This window comes from Salmo trutta, chromosome 39, assembly GCF_901001165.1.
Source record: "Salmo trutta chromosome 39, fSalTru1.1, whole genome shotgun sequence".
Taxonomy (NCBI): Eukaryota; Metazoa; Chordata; class Actinopteri; order Salmoniformes; family Salmonidae; genus Salmo; species Salmo trutta.
The window spans coordinates 5,030,415-5,052,441 of NC_042995.1; the positions used below are offsets into that span (position 1 = coordinate 5,030,415).

The 22,027-nt window shown below is 44.6% G+C and overlaps 1 pseudogene; it reads left to right on the top strand.

Annotated features, from left to right (window-relative positions):
* LOC115179790 (lysine-specific demethylase 6A-like) overlaps window positions 1-22,027 on the top strand; it is a 55,993-nt pseudogene that overhangs the window by 20,141 nt on the left and 13,825 nt on the right.

Genomic DNA, 22,027 nt, shown 5'->3' on the forward strand with positions numbered 1-22,027 from the left:
AACTGCTGTATATACCCTGACTGCTTGCATGGAACGTTAGAGAAGTGACAACTGCCCTAGTTATAAGAAATTCATGTTAGCAGGCAATATTAACTAAATATGCAGGTTTAAAAATATATACTTGTGTGTTGATTTTAAAGAAAGGCATTGATGTTTATGGTTAGGTACATTGGTGCAACGACATTGCTTTTTTCGCAAATGCGCTTGTTAAATCATCACCCGTTTGTCGAAGTAGGCTGTGATTCAATGAGAAATTAACAGGCACAGCATCGATTATATGCAACGCAGGACACGTTAGATAACTACACATGGTTGATGATATTACTAGTTTAACTAGTGATTATGTTAAGATTGATAGTTTTTTATAAGATAAGTTTAATGCTAGCTAGCAACTTACCTTGGCTTCTTGCTGCCCTCGCGTAACAGGTAGTCAGCCTGCCACGCAGGCTCCTCGTGGAGTACAATGTAAGGCAGGTGGTTAGAGCGTTGGACTAGTAACCGGAAGGTTGCAAAAACGAATCCCTGAGGTGACAAGGTAAAAATCTGTTCTGCCCCTGAACAAGGCAGTTAACCCCCGTTCCTAGGCCGTCATTGAAAATAAGAATGTGTTCTTAATCTGACTTGCCTAGTTAAATAAAGGTGTAATTTTCTTTTTTAAGAATCTGCAAATCGGTGTCCAAAAATACCGATTACCGATTTGTTATGAAAGCTTGAAATCGGCCCTAATTAATCGGCCATTCCGATTAATCGGTCGACCTCTAATGGGTAGCATTGCCTTTTGAATTGTTTCACTTGGTTCAAACGTTTCGGGTAGCCTTCCACAAACTTCCCACAATAAGTTGGGTGAATTTTGGCCCATTCCTCCTGACAGGGCTGGTATAACTGAGTCAGGTTTGTAGGCCTCCTTGCTCGCACATGCTTTTTCAGTTCTGCCCACAAATGTTCTATAAGATTGAGGTCAGGGCTTTGTGATGGCCACTCCAATGCATTGACTTTGTTGTCCTTAAGACATTTTGCCACAACTTTGGAAGTATGCTTGGGGTCATTGTCCATTTGGAAGACCCATTAGCGACCAAGCTTTAACTTCCTGACTGATGTCTTGATGTTGCTTCAATATATCCACACAATTTTCCGTCCTCATAATGCCATCTATTTTGTGAAGTGCACCAGTCCCTCCTGCAGCAAAGAACCCCCAACAACATGATGCCAGCACCCCCACAACATGATGCCGCCACCCCCGTGCTTCAAGGTTGGGATGGTGTTCTTTGGCTTGCAAGCCTCCCCCTTTTTCCTCCAAACATAATGATGGTCATTATGGCCAAGCAGTAACATTTTTGTTTCATCAGACCAGAGGACATTTCTCCAAAAAGTACGATCTTTGTTCTCATGTGCAGTTGCAAACCGTAGTCTGGCTTTTTTATGGCGGTTTTGGAGCAGTGGCTTTGCAGAGCGGCCTTTCAGGTTGTCGATATAGGACTCATTTTACTGTGGATGTAGATACTTTTGTACCCGTTTCCTCCAGCATCTTCACAAGGTCCTTTGCTGTTGTTCTGGGATTGATTTGCACTTTTCGCACCAAAGCACGTTCATCTCTAGGAGACAGAACGTGTCTCCTTCCTGAGCGGTATGACGGCTGCATGGTCCCATGGTGTTTATACTTGTGTACTATTGTTTGTACAGATGAACATGGTCTCTTCAGCCGTTTGGAAATTGCTCCCAAGGATGAACCAGACTTGTGGAGGTCCACAATTTATTTTCTGAGGTCTTGGCTGATTTTCTTTAGATTTTTCCATGATGTCAAGCAAAGAGGCACTGAGTTTGAAGGTAAGCCTTGAAATACATCCACAGGTACACCTCCAATTGACTCAAATGATGTCAATTAGCCTATCAGAAGCTTCTAAAGCCATGACATAATTTTCTGGAATTTTCCAAGCTGTTTAAAGGCACAGTCAACTTAGTGTATGTAAACTTCTGACCCACTGGAATTGTGATACAGTGAGTTATAAGTGAAATAATCTGTCTGTTGGAAACATGACTTGTGTCATGCACAAAGTAGATGTCTTAACCAACTTGCCAAAACTATAGTTTGTTAACAAGACATTCGTGGAGTGGTTGAAAAACTAGTTTTAATGACTCCAACCTAAGTGTATGTAAACTTCTGACTTCAACTGTAAGTGTGTGTGTTCTGCAGGTGTGTGTGTGACAGACTATCTGAAGGAATGTTCTGGTGCATTTCTTAGTTGCTGTTTGTGTATATTTAGTGCTCTCTTTCAGAGGCCATGTCCTCAGAGAGCTGTTACTCAGAGTGCAGGGAAACACTGTTTGTGGGTTTCTAGAGTTCAGCAGCAGTCTTCCAGGAGTGGGTGTGTTTAATGTGTGTGATTAGGCCTCAAGCAGAGCCATCCTTGTGAGTGATGCGCATCCCGCTGTGTTTTTTATTTTCCAGTGGAAGAAGTCCAAATCAAAACTTGGCCCGACACACACAATGAATGGAAATCCATACCATCGCTCCCATTTTATATGGACATTGATAACTGATTGAGATAAAAGTGGCACCCTATTCCCTGTATAGTGCACTACTTTTGACCAGGGCATATGAGGCTCCGGTCAAAATTAGTGCACTATGTAGGGAATAGAGGGCCGTTTGTGACGCGTCCCATGTGAGACTTCCTGGTAAGAGACACTGCTGTCTGTGTTCATGTTGAGTTTCTTCTTGCTGTATTTGTCCCCAGGCCGTTCGTTCCTACGATTCTCTCATCTTGAAGGCTGAAGGAAAAGTGGAGCCAGAGTTATTCTGCCAGCTAGGCCACTTCAACCTCCTCCTGGAGGACTACGCTAAAGGTGAGATGATGCCCCTCTTGCTCTCTCCCCCCTCGCTCACTCCCTCTCCCCCCGTGTGGACATTGTTTTGCGAACATTAAGTCAACGTTTCTACATGCCGTGTGGCATTATTCAAGTGTATTAACTTCTGTGCAGCATCAGTGGGGAGCTAACATGATGCCGTCCAGACTCCCAGTGCAGCCTAAAGTCAAGTGGAGCAGGCAGGGTGCTTTCACACTTTAATAAGGTGGACATCGGCTCCACTGATGGACTGTTGAACCGTGAGACACATTTGACAGAAGTACCAACGGTACAAAAATGATAGTTCCAAACCGTTTTTCATGTTGTAGTATTGGAAAAAGTCCAGAAGTTTCAGTATAGCGTGCAACACCAGTGTCTACTCTGGTCTTTGCACATGGGCTCCAGCCAACAGCTAGCAGATAGAGTGCAGGTAGACTAGTCTACCCAATGAGATTATTGTGAGAATATTTGTCAAACGGCAGTCATGCATCGATCAAGCCCCTTGAAATGTATTGTAACAGAACATGAAGATCACCGTGAACTTCACAGGGTGCTGAAAGTGCATCTGGAGTTCCCACTGGGCACAGATGTCTATTCCACATTGGTTCAATGTCGTTTCATTGAAATGTGGAAACAACGTTGAGTCAACCAGTGTGTTATTACATCTGTAGCCTAATAAACTGCATGGTTTCTCGAGTCATAGTGGGAGGACCAAGCACCATATCATCGCATGACTCCCAAGTTTACTTCCATGTGAATGTTATTAAAATCAGTATTTGTGCTTAAAGGCTTTTCCACCAGCAGTTCTCACATAATTAATTTTAGAGACACAAAAAGATCCCACTGTGTTGAAAGAACAAGTTATCTATCCATATTTATAACATTGTGTTGAATTGTGCATAAAAACAGTATGAACATGGTTTCTGTCACACTCGATTTCCTCCCTTTATTTGTTATTTTTACCTAGTCCCCCCACCTGGGTTAAAAGCTTTATTAAACTTAAACTTAATTTCAGTTAGATGCAGTTGACCCCAAGTTGTCATTGCTGAAAACAAAGCTGGTCTTATAGCAAAGTTAGTTGGTGTTAACCTTCTGGTATGTCTGGTATTTAATATCCCTCTTCTTTCTCTCTAATCACAGCATTATCAGCATACCAGAGGTACTACAGCTTACAGTCCGACTACTGGAAGGTGAGAAAATACTACTGACGGACACACACTCTGAAAGCTTCCGCATGCTTTGGTTTCGGCTGGCACCTATTCAAACTGAACAAATGTGCTCACAAACTCCCTTAAAAGACCTTCGCTTGGAAAAAATAGAGAAGGTGACAATAGCTCTGTTTGTCCCTCTTTAGACGCAGTAGCCAGTATACACTTCCTCAAAATAGTCAGAATTAAGCTAACTCAAGGTCTTTCATTTAATTTTTGTTTTTCTCAGTTCTTAGTCATGTAATTTACATCTAAGATGTTTGGTGCAGTGTTTCTCAAGTGAAATGTGCATGAAAACGATTCTATCCTTGATGACAAACACTTAATTGAAGAATCCCTACAATTGACCAAAGACGGACGAAGAGGCGTAGACTTTGGCTCAACTTCAGCTTGCCTCGAGAAAAAATGTAGCGTGCACAAATAGCTGAAACACCATTGCCAAAGATCACAATGAACAAACACGTCACAAAATGTCATCATAATATATGAACGAACTGTTCCCAACAGTTTCTGATGGGGAAGCATGCGGACACCTTTACTCACACACTCACGCTCCTATCTGTGGAGCTCTTATAGTAGTAATGTCTCCATTCTACTTCTACTGCAGATTGTATTCTGCTCATGTTCATCCTCAACCTGCCAAGGAATAGATTAACCCATTCACATCGCACCGGCCGACCAACCAGACACAGGAAGTGTGTGTGGTTATGATTCAGGGGTTTGTCTGGAGGCACGCTGTGGGTTGTGGCTTTCAGATTAGACTCATTCTCTGCCGTTTTCTGTTTGAGTCGAGAAATCTGTGGTGAGATGTGAGCATTTGGTAGGCCTACATGGTGATTCCGTTTGAGCGTCGGCCAGCAGAGACGATCCCCAAAAGGCATCTGTAGCGCAGTAACCAGTCATTGCACAAAGAAAGACTTCTATTGCTTGTGGTTAAAATGAATGGTCCATACCTAATGACGACAGATTAAGACAGATGCCTTGCAGAGTGGGTTTCTGGAAGGGCTCCTATGCAGTCGACATGTCTGGGCTGCTGCCATTTTGAAAGCATTGTTTTATGTGTAGGCGTGTGTGTGGCCTGTAACTAATTAGTCTTAATGGTGCTCCGTGTGCATCTGCCTCTTCCAGAATGCTGCCTTCCTATATGGCCTGGGCATGGTCTACTTCCATTACAACGCATTTCAGTGGTGAGTAGCTGTCTTATACAACCTAAGTATGGAGGACTAGATTATGATGGTATTATAACTGTTGTGTGTGTGCATGGGAAAGAGATGTTTATGGTTTCCATGGTGACGCCGTCACCAGTTGTATCCCACATGGCACCCTATTTCATTTTATAGTGCACTAGTTTTGACCATGACCCCTACGGGCCCTGGTGGACAGTAGCGCATAATGTAGTGAATAGGGAGCTAGTTGTGAAGAAACCATGATGTCGAGTTTTAATCATGTTGTGAAGAAACCATGATGTCCAGTTTTAATCATGTTGTGAAGAAACCATGAAGATGTCCCGTTTTAATCATGATGTGAAGAAACCATGAAGATGTCCCGTTTTAATCATGATGTAAAGAAACCGTGAAGATGTCCCGTTTTAATCATGATGTGAAGAAACCATGACGATGTCCCGTTTTAATCATGATGTCAAGAAACCATGAAGATGTCCAGTTTTAATCATGTTGTGAAGAAACCATGAAGATGTCCAGTTTTAATCATGATGTGAAGAAACCATGAAGATGTCCAGTTTTAATCATGATGTGAAGAAACCATGAAGATGTCCAGTTTTAATCATGATGTGAAGAAACCATGAAGATGTCCAGTTTTAATCATGATGTGAAGAAACCATGAAGATGTCCAGTTTTAATCATGATGTGAAGAAACCATGAAGATGTCCAGTTTTAATCATGATGTGAAGAAACCATGAAGATGTCCAGTTTTAATCATGATGTTAAGAAACCATGAAGATGTCCAGTTTTAATCATGATGTGAAGAAACCATGAAGATGTCCAGTTTTAATCATGATGTGAAGAAACCATGACGATGTCCAGTTTTAATCATGATGTGAAGAAACCATGACGATGTCCCGTTTAATCACGTGATATTCTCTCCTCTGGAGGGCTGTGGTCTCTGTTCAACACTGCAGCGCTGACTCTTCATCTTTTCTGAGTGGCGTCTCCCATTTCTAACTTGGAATATACTCATCTCTTTCACTCACTCTGTGTCTCTCTCCCTCTCTTTCCCTCTCTCTCCATCTCTTCTCCTCCCCCAGGGCGATTAAAGCTTTCCAGGAGGTGCTCTACATCGACCCCAGTTTCTCACGAGCCAAGGAGATCCACCTGCGACTCGGCCTCATGTTTAAGGTCAACACCGACTACGAGTCAAGTCTAAAGGTACTCTGCCTGCCTCTCTCCTCCACCAGTGGAGCCACCCCAACAATTCCCACAGTTAGGACATCCATGGAGGAACATTAGTGTAGAATGTTTTTTAATTTATAGGTTGGCACCTTATTCTACTGATCAGGGATGGGCCACTGATGGGGGTGGGGGCCACCAAAAATTTGAACTCATTATGGGGGTCTCAGTGGCTCGCGGGTCTGTGTACCCACATCCTTACCCACATCCATACCCACACATGCAGTCAGAGACAGCCCTGGTCTTTTGGGGATCCTACGCACAAAGTAGTTAATTTCATGCGATTCTATTCATTTTGCCATGGGGCGGAGAGAGATGTTTGCAATTTTTGATATCTGAGTGAGACTGACACACAAAATCAATGGGGGACTGTAAAGAGGACTTGCAGTGTGCAATCTCTTCATCAGTTGCCCTCTCCCTTGTTCGTTCTCTCCTGCTCTCTAATTGCAGTGCAGAAAGTGAGCAAGGAGAGAGGCAGCTTGCTGAAGAATTGATTTCCTTGTCGTGACAGTCAGGGAAAAGGAGTGTCTCAGTGCATGGGGATTCATGTAAAGGAATTACCTTTTGCATTGTTCTTTTGTTTCTGTGTATTTCTTGTCTTTCAGTGGATGTTAATACCTTGATATTCTGTTCTGTCAACAGCATTTCCAGCTGGCTTTGATTGACTCCAACCCCTGCACTTTGTCCAAAGCTGAAAGTAAGTAGTGTGAATAAAGCTAATTCGGTAATGCAAGTTTTTTTGTCTTTTTTAAATATGCATGTTTAAACACATGTTGATGTTCATTCGAGATTTAACTACAGAAATGTACTGGACAAATTGGCTAACTACATTGATTGAGAGTAGGGATGGGCATGCTTAATGGAGTACGCAAACTGATGTAAAAAAAATTAAAATAATAAGATATATATATATATATACACACACACACACACACACACACACACACACACACACTGTAAAACTATTTTGTGAAATGTTTGTCTTGAAGACAACGTTAATGTGTGTCTCTCACTCAATTGCGTACCGACCGCTCCCTCTACACACGTATGCTGTGTTCGCCTACAGCAATAAATGCCTATTAAAAACAGTCCATTCAGAAAGTATTCAAACCCCTTGACTTCCACATTCTGTTACGTTACAGCCTTATTCTAAAATTGATTAAATAAAACAAATTCCTCGTCTACACACAATACCCAATAATAAAGTGAAAACAGGTTTAACATTTTTGCAAATGTATTAAAAATAAAAAAACTTAAATGCCTTATTTACATAAGTATTCAGACTCTTTGCTTTGAGACTCGAATTTGAGCTCAGGTGCATCCTGTTTCCATTGATCATCCTTGAGATGTTTTTACAACTTGATTGGAGTCCTCCTTTGGTAAATTCAATTGATTGGATATGATTTGGAAGGACACATGTCTATATAAGGTCCCACAGTTGACAGTGTATGTCAGAGCAAAAACCAAGCCATGAGGTCAAAGGAATTGTCCGTAGAGCTCAGAGACAGGATTGTGTCTCGGCACAGATCTGGGGAAAGGTTCCAAAAAATTTCTGCAGCATTGAAGGTCCCCAAGAACACGGTGGCCTCCATTCTTAAATGGAAGAAGTTTGGAACCACCAAGACTCTTCATAGAGCTGGCTGCCTGGCCAAACTAAGCAGTCGGGGGAGAAGGGCCTTGGTCAGGGAGGTGACCAGGAACCCGATGGTCACTCTGACAGAGCTCAAGAGTTCCTCTGTGGAGATGGGAGAACCTTCCAAAAGGACAACCATCTCTGCAGCACTCCACCAATCAGGCCTTTTATGGTAGTGGCCAGATGGAAGCCACTCAGTAAAAGGCACATGACAGCCCGCTTGGAGTTTGCCAAAAGGCACCTAAAGTACTCTGACCATGAGAAACAAGATTATCTGGTCTGATGAAACAAAGATTGAACTATTTGGCCTGAATGCCAAGTGTCACGTCTGGAGGAAACCTGGCACCATCCATACGGTGAAGCAGGGTGGAGGCAGCATCATGCTGTGGGGATGTTTTTCAGGGACTGGGAGACTAGTCAAGATTGAAGGAAAGCTGAACGGAGCAAGGTACAGAGAGATCCTTGATGAAAACCTGCTCCAGAGTGCTCAGGACCTCAGATGGGCGAAGGTTCACCTTCCAACAGGAAAATGACCCTAAGCACACAGCCAAGACAACGCAGGAGTGCTGGCTTTTGAGGCTCGACTGGACTGGGTTATGTGTTGTGAAGCTAGCCACAATAGTGTAATTTGAGGTTTGCCTTCAAAATAAAAGTTTGACAGTGATGCAAATGAATACAGAGTATAATTATGCCCTACTTTTATTTTGACGGCTAACCGCAAAGGCCACTTGTGGCTAATCCTTATTGTGGCTAGCTTCACATAGATGGGTCCGACCATTTAATCAAATAAGAACTGTCTTATAAGTTAGGGTTATTTTAGATGATGACAGCTAGCTAACTATATAGCTAGGTAACTATAGCTACTGAATGGGATGTCGTTTTGCTATGTTTTTGGGGAAGGACTTTGTTAGCAAGCTAGCAAACTTCTTTTTTTTATGACCAGCACTGGTTAAGACATCTTTTCCAGCATCATAGCATACGTATCGATGAATCGTTGTAAACAAATGAAATACGAGTGATGGCATAATGACTACGTAAAAAAAATTATGAACACGTTAAATTATTGTATGACGTGCAGTCATATTCAGGTCCTGATTGGTCAACAAGCTTATTTGACATGCAAAGATCTAAACGGCGTTCCATAGAAATCCTGGTTGAGAATGAAACGACTGAACAAATGAACAACGGAACAGCACAGCAAGTAAGTGAAAGAAATAGGTTTGGATTGTTTTACTGGTAATGGGGACATGCGTAAATGCCGACAAATTAACTTTTTGGTCAGTGTGGTGTATGTGTGTGTAACCTTTTTATTTAACTAGGCAAGTCAGTTAAGAACAAATTATTTACGATGATGTCCCGGACGACACTGGGCCAATTGTGCTTCGCCCTATGGGACTCCCAATCACACGGACGCAGGGGTGTAAAGCACTGCATTTCAGTGCAAGAGGCGTCACTACAATCCCTGGTTTGAATCCAGGCTGTATCACATCCGGCGCACAATTGGCCCGGGTTAGGCTGTCAATGTAAATAAGAATTTGTTCTTAACTGACTTGTCTGGTTAAGTAAAGGTTATACACACACACACACTGACCAAAACTTTATTTTGTTGGCATTTAGGTATGTCCCCATTACCAGTAAAACATAATGTAAACCTATTTCTTTCACTTGCTGTGCTGTTTAATTCTCAACTAGGATTTCTATTGAACGCCGTTTGGGTCTTTGCGTGTCAAAAAAGATACACGTCAAATAACAGTATTTGACCTGTCAAATGACACTATTTGATGTGTCAAATAAGCTTGTTAACCAATCAGGACCTGAATATGACTGCACGTCACAAAATTATTTAACGCAGTTATTACACATTGATTACACTATCACTCGTATTTCATATGTCACAATGATTCGTCTACGCATGTTATTATGCTGGTAATGTTCTCTCGTGCACCTACAGTGCTGGTCATAAAATAAAAAAGCTAGCTAGCTCATGGATGCAAACAGTGTTCTTACCCAAAACGATAGCGGTTTCAGTAGCTATAGTTAGCTAGCTAACTATATAGCTAGGTGTCATCTAAACTAACCCTAATTTATAAGACAGTTCTTATTTGATTAATGGTGGTTGAACCCATCTATGTGAAGCTATCCACAATAAAGATTAGCCACAATAGTGGACTTTGCAGTTAAAGTATGTCATTGTATTCATTTGCATCACTGTCAAATAGTGGAATTATGCCATAATTTAATAGATCATGCTAAATGAGGTTGGAATGTTATATAAAATCAACTTGTTGTTTTGAAATCACACTGGATGTATTATACTTTAGAATTGCATTGGGGGCATACTTATTTTACTGTACGGCTTTACCTATGGATTGTGGATAAATGACGTGGTATCAGTCTACTCGGTGATACCCAGAGAACATTAGTGTCTTAGCTCTTATTGCGGGACTCTGAAACAACTGTGAATTGAGCCACATTTTGTCAACCTACGTGTATTGAACACTATTCCCAAGGGAAAACAAAACTGCGTGGATGTTTTGGAGTCTGATGGAGGACGTTGGGGAAAAATATCTTGGGTATTGAGTAGACTGATACACCATTTCATTGATCCCCAATCCTTAGGTAAAGCTGTACAGTGCAATATGTATGTCAATACACACAATAGGCTGACTGGGGAGGTGATTTCAGTCACAGTCCCACGATAAGAGCTACAACGCCAATGTTTGCGTAAACTCTTCACAGTTGTGTTCTGTGGGTGTCACTGAGTAGACTGATACTGCATTTCATTGCTTCACATTCCAACGTTGTTTAACATTATCTAGTATATTTATGTCATGATTCCACCAATTGTAACCTTCTACATCACTTTCGAAGATGTACTTTTATTTTGAAGGCAAACTGCAAATTACACTATTGTGCCTAATTCTTATTGTGGCTAGCTTCACAACACAAACCGATCTGGTCGAGGCTCAAATGCCAGATGCTAGCTGGCTGCTGCAACAGGGTTAAGTAGCTGGCTAGCTATTTATTTTCAATAGGCGAACAGCAAGTGGCTACCTAGCTACTACTTACAAGGATTCTTAAATCATTGCTAAGAATAGTAAAAATGACTGCAGTTTCTACTGGTCATTGTTTTCAGGCTGGTTGTATTGGTGCTAGTTAGCTACCCCAAAAGTTGCGGTCGAACAAATAATACTTTCTTATCAAAGGGGTATTGTAAACACATCGTTCGTGGCCGGTGATTGCTTTTTTTGTACAGCTTTGACAGTGCTACTGATAGTAGTGGTGGCACTTGGATTGCACGTGCAAATTCACAACACAACATTCTATAATAGAACTGTTATTTGACATGTCAAATTAAAAACGTATTTAAGTGTTATTTGACGTGCATCTTTTTTGACACGCCAAGACCCAAACAGCGTTCCGTAGTATGTCGTCAAGCTAATAGCAGTGATGCTATTACTGTGTAACTCCGGTAGGTAACATCTGAAAAATGGCGCACTTGGTAGTGTGTACCGGTGCTTGACCAGTCGCGAAAGCCAACATCACCCACGACAGAGAACAGTTGATTGTCAAGGGCAATGAATTGGATTTCGCCCTTGAGTTGTCTCGCTGAAATGTTCTTACTCTTTCAAATGACTACTCAACTTGTTGACTGCTCGATCCACACAGCAGACATTGTGGGCTAGGTTAGGAATGCTGTGTTGCGTGTGTCGTGCAAAATTTTACTTGGCATCATTACGTCCTGTACCTACATTATATAGGTATGCACATCAGCTTTGACATCGGTTTTGCACATCGGTGTTAAAGTAGACATCGGGCTGATGCCGACGTTGGCATTTTTAGCTAATAACGTCCGATTCCGATATGTTCACTGATATATTGTGCATCCCTACTGATAACGAATTCTAATTGCTAAGTTGCCTCGTATATTCAGGCAATAAAAAAACAAGTGCCATTTTTATTTTTAAAATGAATTTGTTGAAACTGGTATCATAGACTTGTTTATTTTTTTACCTTTTAACTAGGTAAGTCAGTTAAGAACAAATTCTTATTTACAATGACGGCCTAGGAACAGTGGGTTAACTGCCTTGTTCAGGGGCGGAAACAACAGATTTTTACCTTGTCAGCTCAGGGATTCGATCTTGCAACCTTTCGGTTACTAGTCCAACGCTCTAACCACTAGGCTACCTGCCGCCACGTGACGTGTGGGCCAGTGACAACACATCTCAATTTAATCTATTTTAAATTTGGGCTGTAATGCAACAAAATGTGGAAAAAGTCAAGGAGTGTGAATACTTTCAGAAGGCACTGTAGCTAACCCAACAACTGTAACATGCTGACCAGACCGGACTCGTCGCATGCGCGAGCGTCGCAAAATACATTTAGAAATCCATGTTATTCAATTATTGTACCCACACTGCTCGTGCGCGCCAACGAGCGTTTGCGTTGCCAAGGGCTAAAATAAAAGTCATTCCTATTTCTGACGCAGATCGCGCTGCAAGTCCTGCCTCTCATCTCCTCAATGGTTTATACAAGCAGCTACCCACGTGCCATCTCCTCATTGGTTATACCCACATGGGTGATTTGAAAGACAATGTTTTGCCGGTTGTTGTGGTAATACTATTACAGTGTAGATGCCAATCACCATTTAAGTTCATAGATGAAAAAGCCTGGAAGGAGGGGAGATGACTAGAAACAATTCAGTTGGCCATTTTATGTGTGGATTAATTGTCGGAGTAGAGGACCTTGTGCAGTTCAGATAAAATAACAACTCAATGTTTATATCCCAGGACAAATTAGCTAGCAAGTGCAAGCTAACTAGCTAAATTGCCATACATGTTTAATGCTTTTCGACCTGTCCCCAAATTAATGTCATTGGTTCAGAGTTTGTTTTGATATTTTTACCTGCGTGTTGTGATTGCGTTTGGTGTAGGAGGTTCCGTGTAACAATGTATTTGATCAGAGTGAAAGGAGGTGGTGTGGTAGGGTTTATCTAGCATACGGAATACATTACACTGCATGATATTATTATTGTTATTTCATTCGGCTTTCTCCCCCTTGCCTGGAACCTGTTACCTAGGAGACCCCAATACCCGTCCCGCTGGAGTGTTTCTAATCAGGCACACGGACAAACACATCCTCTTTCTCTCTCACACGCATCCTTTCTATCTCTGTTACACACACACACCCTCTCTCGGTCTTTCTCACACACACGGGTACATCAAGGGCAGTCTCACCTCTGTGTATCAGTCTGGTTGGGCTCATTCACTCTGCTCAGAGACACACAGCACTGCTCTACAGACAAGTCAACCTGCTGCCACCAGAGGAGACAGCCTAGCAGCTCATCTGTTCAACACAGTGGATTAACTGCTATCATTTCTCTGTTTACTGGAGTCGTTCCATTTTGACCAGAATTTTGATGCTTAATGTTGGAATTTCTCTCTGAAGTAGCCAACAATTTGTCATTTTTTTTGTCCTCTTCCTCAGTTCAGTTCCACATCGCCCATTTGTATGAGATTCAGGTAAGCCTTGTCTTTTTCCTCTCATCTCATTGAATTGTGTTTGTACTGCATGTACGTGCTTTCCTTTTCAGTAAGTATTCAACAACGCTGTTCAAGAATAAGGTACACTTACCCTAAAATATGAACTATACAACTATTCTATGCTAGCTAGCGTTTTAGCAGCTAGGCTAATTGATCCGAGAGAGCCTTGTGTTGTGATCAAATGACCACGCATCATAGAAAATGGATGGGTTTCCCCCTTGGCCAGTTCCGTGTGGTTGCCATGGTAACAGGAGTCCCTATCTATCTCGTATGCCCGTGTGATTCGTCTCTCACACTGCTTTGGCTTAAGCAGCAGCTCTTAATAATCGGACCATGTTGGCTGACTGACTGCAGTAGCACCACAGAAGTGCAGAGCTGTGGGTCAGTCAGTGTTCTGCTGTGTCAGTAGGACGTTGCTGCAGCAGAGTCATTTCATTCAGCAGTGTGTTGGGAGTAAAATGTCTTGGTGCAGGCTAGGGAGGGACACTGCTTAATCTGTCAAATATGGCACGTCTTTTGTTATTCTCACCCTCCTTTTTCCCCCCCCTCTTTCTCCTTCCCTCGCTCTCGTTCTCCCGTTTTCTGCAGAAGAGATACCGGGCTGCCAAGGAGGCGTACGAGAGCCTTCTGCAGACGGAGAATCTCCCAGCACAGGTGAAGGCCTCTACCCTGCAGCAGCTAGGTAAGACCACACACAGCTGATGAGAAGAATGACTGGGTCTGGCACTGAATAAATGGATGGATGAGATGGATGAGATGGCTAGTGATGGGAAGGTTGACCTATTGTTCTGTGTCCTCCCCTCCCCCTCTACTAGGCTGGATGCACCACACAGTGGAGCAGCTAGGAGACCGAGCCAACAAGGACAGCTATGCCATCCAGTGTCTGCAGAAATCACTGGAGGCAGACCCCAACTCGGGACAGTCCTGGTACTTCCTGGGCAGGTGCTACTCCAGTATTGGCAAGGTCCAGGATGCGTTCGTCTCCTACAGGCAGTCCATAGACAAATCAGAAGCCAGTGCAGACACTTGGTGTTCAATAGGGTACGCATTAGACCGTATGTCTTCTCTCTCGATCCCTCTTTGTTTTGCTCTGCTATCACTCTCCCACTCCTCTCCCTCTCACCATCCCATATCTCTCCCTCCTTTGTCATTCCGTCTGTCAACCTTTCCACTCCAGTCTCTTTAACCCTTTCCACCCCTCACTGCTGTGTCCTCTACTCTTTTTCTCTATTTAACCCTCCACCTCTCACTGCTCTGTCCTCTCTACCCCTCTTTTCCCTATTTAACCTTCTCCACCCCTTTCTCCCCCTCTTTTTCAATATTCAACCCTCTCCCCACCCCTTTTTCTTCATGTCCCCCTCTCCTCAATCATTTCCTCTCTCCATTAGTGTTCTGTACCAGCAACAGAACCAGCCCATGGATGCTCTGCAGGCGTACATCTGTGCAGTGCAGCTGGACCACGGCCACGCTGCCGCCTGGATGGACCTGGGCACGCTCTACGAGTCCTGCAGCCAGCCGCATGACGCCATCAAGTGCTACATCAACGCCATGCGCAGCAAGGCCTGCTCCAATGCCACCGCGCTCACACAACGCATCAAATGCCTGCAGGTGAGGAGAGAGGGAGAGATTCAGGAGGGAGGTGTTCAGTCCCAAGTCAACCCCTAGCTCCCTACCGCTTAGATGGTTAGGGGAGGGGGTACTCCTGAGTTCACTGACCACTGGTTGGGTGCTTTTTTTTTTTCACCTGTTGGAGATTTGAAAGAATTTGGACACGTGTCAGCAAAGTGGGAATGGTTTAATCTAGCCCTTTTGTTGACTAGGTTGAGTTATCACCATGTTTGCTCCCATCCTTTCAGAACTAGAATGGGTGTTCAGGGGCTAAGAGTTGATTTTGGACTGGGTAAGAGGATGGGAGAGGTCTGAAGACCCACTTTGAATCCCACTGCTGGAGAGACCTATGATCTGAGCTGCTGGGCTACTCAAACTTGACTATTCTGAACTACAGATTGTGGAAACCATTTTCTGAATACCAGAAGGCAAATCTGTGTGTGTTCACAGTGGAACCTGGCTCCTCCAGTCCCATACCCCATGTGTCTTGTCCATTTTGATGTAAAAACATTACCCCGCATTCATCTGTATGTATGAATGAGGGAACATTCTCCAGTCACCAGTATTTTGAGCATAATTCCCTGGCATTAAGACAACATGATGGTTTGTTTTAATGATTATGTGTTGTGTAAATTCATTCAAAATGCACATATGACCCCCAACATGACTTCCCTGTTTGGTTGACCTCTCTACTAAAGACCATAACGGGCAAACATATTCGATCCTCACTAACAGATGGGGCCGCTGATATGCCAAGCTAGTAGCTAACCGGCTACATGAGAGCGACCGTAACAAGACAATAACATTTTGATCGCAAGATCATTTTAAGTCATTAAAATGTTGTTTTCACACGTTTTCCATTCCATAGGCTCAGTTGAGTAACCCCCAGGTCACTAGTCTACAGAGTAAAAGTAAAATGCTTCCTCTTATTGATGAGGCCTGGAGTCTACCAATCCCAGCAGAGCTAACCTCCAGGCAGGGTGGCCTGAACACTGCACCGCAGGTGAGACCAGATAGACCACTCCCCCCACACACACAACCCTCTACACACACCACCGCCAACGGGCAACACATCACCTGGAGCTTCTCCATGAGTCTTCCTGTGGAGTAACCGATGCCTAGAGCAGTCATAAGAACCAATTTAACCAAGTTATGCTCACAATCTGGAAAAATTACAGTGACTGGAAAAATCCCTGGTAACAGTCGTTCATATAGCTGTACCTGGTGTGATTTTTAGGTGTAGCTTGTTAAGGCAGCGATCTAGTCATGGTTGGCAAACTAGTCATTCAGCGGCTTGAGACATGACATGCAAATGTTATGACGTGATTTGCCACAATTTCTTGTTATGACTGCTTAGGGCTTTTGTTATGACTGACAGGGTCAAGGGAAGTGTTGCCCATCCCAATCCCTTCCTCCCTTCCCCAAACTCCCTGACACAGCCACAGGCCAACCTCACTACCCACTGTCTACCACTATCTGTTATCATGGCTTCACAACTCAAAGAACCAATTTGGTTAAATTAAATTGGTTTCATTTAATTTCTCCATTCAAATAGAATACATTTTAAATGTGACATCCAGTGTATTTACACAATATAAAAATACATATTTAAAAAAAAGTATTTTTACCAGATTTATTATTCTTATTTTTTTAAACGTCAGTTTGTCATTGTGATTGGTGAGGTTGTGCCTCAGTAGAATAGTTCCAGGTTGACATTCTTCCTCTCATTCATCCTGAGGTCATCAGGTGCCTTGCTGCCTCTGAAACCTGGTGGCGCTCCCTAGTGTTGCAGTACCATTCATTCACTTTCATTATAGACATTAGTTCTAGTGTGTGTGTGTTTGTTCGTTGAGTACAATGTAATTCTCAGCATCAGACTATACAAACTGAAACCGTCTTCAGATGTTAGTTTTGGGGAGGAGATGGGTGAGGCTTGTTTTCTTACCCTTGTATTCATAAAAAACAGGTTGTTATGGGTTCAGGTGTTCTGATTAGGACCACAACCCATGTTTTCAACAAATCCATTTTCATGGAGGATGACAATTCACACCTGGAGTTGCCTTTTTGAACATTTGGATTATTTTGTTTTTAAAAGCTGCAACTGCCAAGGGCTTAGCGTTGTGGTATGATCAGGCAAAGCCTTTGTATGGCCAAGCGTCTTTGTTGGTGATGAGACTCCGTCAACGTGGAAGGATTGACAGTTTGTGATGAGAAATTCCACTCTACCGGTCATGGAAACATCTTCAGGGTATCATTGCATATTGTTTGTTAAAAATGCAGGGAAGAAATGTGTATGTGTTTTGAAGTCCCAACATCACCCTCCTGCTTTTGTTCTCCCTCTCTAACTGCCTATCCCTTTATTCTGTCACTTCCTCTCTATCCTTCACTTTGCGTTCTGCTCCTTGCTACCTGCCCTTTAATTTTCCCTGCGACCCTCTTCTCGTCCTCTATCGCTCTCCTTTTATCGCTCCATCTCTGCCTGTGATCTACCCCTTCCTGTCCCTTTCTCTCTCCTCTCCTGCATCCCTCCTGTATTTCCCTGTCTTTCTGTGCACTTTCCCTTACTACTTTACCTTCTATCATGTTTAACACCCTTCACTGCCCTCCCTTGCAACCCCTTCACTCTCCCTCCTCCTTCTCCTCCCCTCCCCTCCTTCTCTGTAGGCATGTAAGCCCCAGCACAGCTCAGAGGGAGGGGGATCGGGCCAGGCTCTGCCCCCACACGTGGGCCCTATGGGCCAGGGGGAGGACCAATCCAGCCCTGCCAAGAGGAGGAGGGCCTCCAGCCCAGCCAAGGTACATTACACTATGTTCAGATGGAGGTCTGATGTGTTTTTGTAGAACAGGCATGATTGTCTATCAGGTAGCATAGGAAATCATGTGAGCAGTATGTTACAATACCACTTGCATCCATTTAAATATTTTAGGTTGGCTGAAGATGAGGAATCTCTCACTCCTAACTCTCAAACACTCCTTTTGCAGAGCCAGCCAGATTCCTGGGCTAGTAACTCAGCACAGCAGCCAGTCCCCAACTGGTACCTGTCGCCACAGAAACTGCAGGTAAACACACACTTAACAAACCCTGCCCTGCCACTCACACCTGCGTCCCCCTGCTGATTTCGTCTCTACACATACACACACTAATTTGTACATCCTCGGTGCTCCCAGCTCCTGGACCAGTTGAGGAGTAACCGGGCCAATCTGAAGCCCCTGCAGCTGCAGATGCTGGAGCAGCTGGAGGCACAACTCAACCTAATGCAGCAGCACCAGCAGCAGGTACACGCATACACATGCTTATAACCCCCAGATGTTTACCTGATGGCCTGCAAGCAGTATACTGTATGTCTCTTCTAATGTAGCGTAATATATTGACTAATTCATGTAAATCCACTGAAAGTGCTGTTGTTAATTAAAGACTAAACCCTGACGTTCTGTTCTACAGATGAGACAGAATGCATCTGGACAGCTGCGTCCCTCCCTTCCCAACGGCCCCTCAGCTACCAACTCTCTTCCCCCTCCTCACTCTAGTCTGCCCCCCTCCCGGCCCCACCTGGCCCCTCAGGGCTCGTTGCGGCCCCCCTGCCCTCCTGGACCACTGGCCAACGGGCCTCTGGCAGGCGGGACACCACACGGACACTCTGACACTCTTTCTGTGGGCAATAATAATAATAATAATGATGATGACCCGGTGGCGGCCACAGGACCCAACGGAGACGTGCCTTACCTGCAGCCCGGCGCACTACTACCTCACACCTGCACAAGCACCCAATCACAGGACACAGCGCGCCGGGCCCTGCACCTAAACTCCACTCAGGTAGGACTCTACCTGTTCATTCTATTCAGGTCTGTGTGAAGCTCATATACAGTGGGGGAAAAAAGTATTTGATCCCCTGCTGATTTTCTACGTTTGCCCACTTACAAAGAAATGATCAGTCTATAATTTTAATGGTAGGTTTATTTGGACAGTGAGAGAAAGAATTACAACAACAAAAAATCCAGAAAAACGCATGTCAAAAATGTTATAAAATTATTTGCATTTTAATGAGGGGAATAAGTATTTGACCCCTCTGCAAAACATGACTTAGTACTTGGTGGCAAAACCCTTGTTGGCAATCACAGAGGTCGGACGTTTCTTGTAGTTGGCCACCAGGTTTGCACACATCTCAGGAGGGATTTTGTCCCACTCCTCTTTGCAGATCTTCTCCAAGTCATTAAGGTTTCAAGGCTGACGTTTGACAACTCGAACCTTCAGCTCCCTCCACAGATTTTCTATGGGATTAAGGTCTGAAGACTGGCTAGGCCACTCCAGGATCTTCTTCTTGAGCCACTCCTTTGTTGCCTTGGCCGTGTGTTTTGGGTCATTGTCATGCTGGAATACCCATCCACGACACATTTTCAATGAGCCTGGCTGAGGGAAGGAGGTTCTCACCCAAGATTTGACGGTACATGGCCCCGTCCATCGTCCCTTTGATGCAGTGAAGTTGTCCTGTCCCCTTAGCAGAAAAACACCCCCAAAGCATAATGTTTCCACCTCCATGTTTGATGGTGGAGATGGTGTTCTTGGGGTCATAGGCAGCATTCCTCCTCCTCCAAACACGGCGAGTTGAGTTGATGCTAAAGAGCTCCATTTTGGTCTCATCTGACCACAACACTTTCACCAGTTGTCCTCAATCATTCAGATGTTCATTGGCAAACTTCAGATGGGCATGTATATGTATTCTTGAGCAGGGGGACCTTGCGGGCGCTGCAGGATTTCAGTCCTTCACGGCGTAGTGTGTTACCAATTGTTTTCTTGGTGACTATGGTCCCAGCTGCCTTGAGATCATTGACAAGATCTTCCCATGTAGTTCTGGGCTGATTCCTCACCGTTCTCATGATCATTGCAACCCCACGAGGTGAGATCTTGCATGGAGCCCCAGGCCGAGGGATATTGACAGTTCTTTTGTGTTTCTTCCATTTGCGAATAATCCCAACAAATGTTGTCACCTTCTCACCAAGCTGCTTGGCGATGGTCTTGTAGCCCATTCCAGCCTTGTGTGGATCTACAATCTTGTCCCTGACATCCTTGGAGAGCTCTTTGGTCTTGGCCATGGTGGAGAGTTTGGAATCTGATTGATTGATTGATTGCTTCTGTGGACAGATGTCTTAATTACAGTTAACAAGCTGCGGTTAGGAGCACTGCCTTTAACAGTGTGCTCCTAATCTCAGCTCGTTACCTATATAAAAGACACCTGGGAGCCAGAAATCTTTCTGATTTGAGAGAGGGTGAAATACTTATTTCCCTCATTAAAATGCAAATCAATTTATAACATTTTAGACATGTATTTTTCTGGATTTTTTTGTTGTTATTCTGTCTCTCACTGTTCAAATAAACCTACCATTAAAATTATAGACTGATCCTTTCTTTATCAGTGGGCAAATGTACAAAATCAGCAGGGCATCAGATACTTTTTTCCCCCACTGTAGGCTCTGACTGAACTGCTATTCTTCTCTGTGCTAGTTCTTGCTTAGTTAAATCCTTAGTTCTGGAATCTCAGATGTTCCTTAGTGAGAAGAGAACTAGACCGACTATATGTTCTTTAGCTACGGTCCTTATTCTGATCTAACGGTGGGGTTCCCTCCCTGCTCCCGTCTCCTTACAGGGGCTTCAGAAGGGTTCCGCTCCACATTGGGCGGGTCCTAATGGGGATGGGTCTCTCTCCTCCTCTGGGGGGTCAACCCACCCCCTCTCGCACCCACAGACGCCCCACAATCAGGTTGGACATTCCGCCACCCCATCGCCGCGGCAACAGGCTCTCAACCACCTCCCGTCCCCCCCTTCTCCCCCTCATTCTGCTACCTCAGGTGGAGCACCCGGCACCCCTGCTACCAAAGAGAGCACGCCCCTCGGCAACGGCCCCACAGCCACGGCAACAAAGGGGCCTGGGGAGATGACGACGGCCAATAGCACTGCTGCTGCGGAAAGCTTATCCAATCACGTACAGTCGGCGGCGGGAGACGGCGTGACGAGCAACCGGTCCCCTCACCACAGCTCAGACAATCCTAAGGGGGGCGACCCCACCACCTCCGCCCCCCACAAGAAGATCAACAACATCCACCCGGCCGTCTCCTCGGCCGCTTCCTCCCCCATCTCTGCCATGTCCACCGCCACCCCCTCGCCCAAATCCACCGAGCCTGGCCAGTCGACGGGCCCGCACGGCCTCAACAGCCCCTCCACCACCACCACCGCCGCATTATCATCAGCCGGCCCCAGCACCGTCGTCAATGGCAACGGCAAGGGGGGCATCTCCGAGGACTCCCAGAGCCCGTTGAAGGCGGACCCCCCTGCCACGTGTCGCAGACCCACGCCACCCCATGCCCGCACCCCCCCATCATCCTCTTCCTCCGTGTCCATCTACCCCTCCTCCACTGACGTGCTCAAGGCCTGCAGGTTAGACTGGGGGGACCCACTTGCATTTCTTCTTGGGCTGTAGGAACTTTTTGATTGTCTCCCTCTTTTGGGAAGATGTAGTATTGCATTTGTTGGTAGAGGGAACTGTCAGAGCAGAGATTATACTGTAAAACCAAGAGGCTAATCTTGTTTGTACCTTCTCACTTTGTCCGTCTCTCTATTTGTCTCCTTTCCCTGTTTTTCTCTCTTTCAGAAATCTGGGGAAGAACGGTCTGTCTAGCAGCAGTATCCTGCTGGATAAGTGTCCCCCTCCTCGCCTGCCCCCTTCTCCCTCCCCAGTCCTGCCCAAGGACAAACTCAACCCCCCCCACACCAAGCATCTATGTGAGTATGGAAGA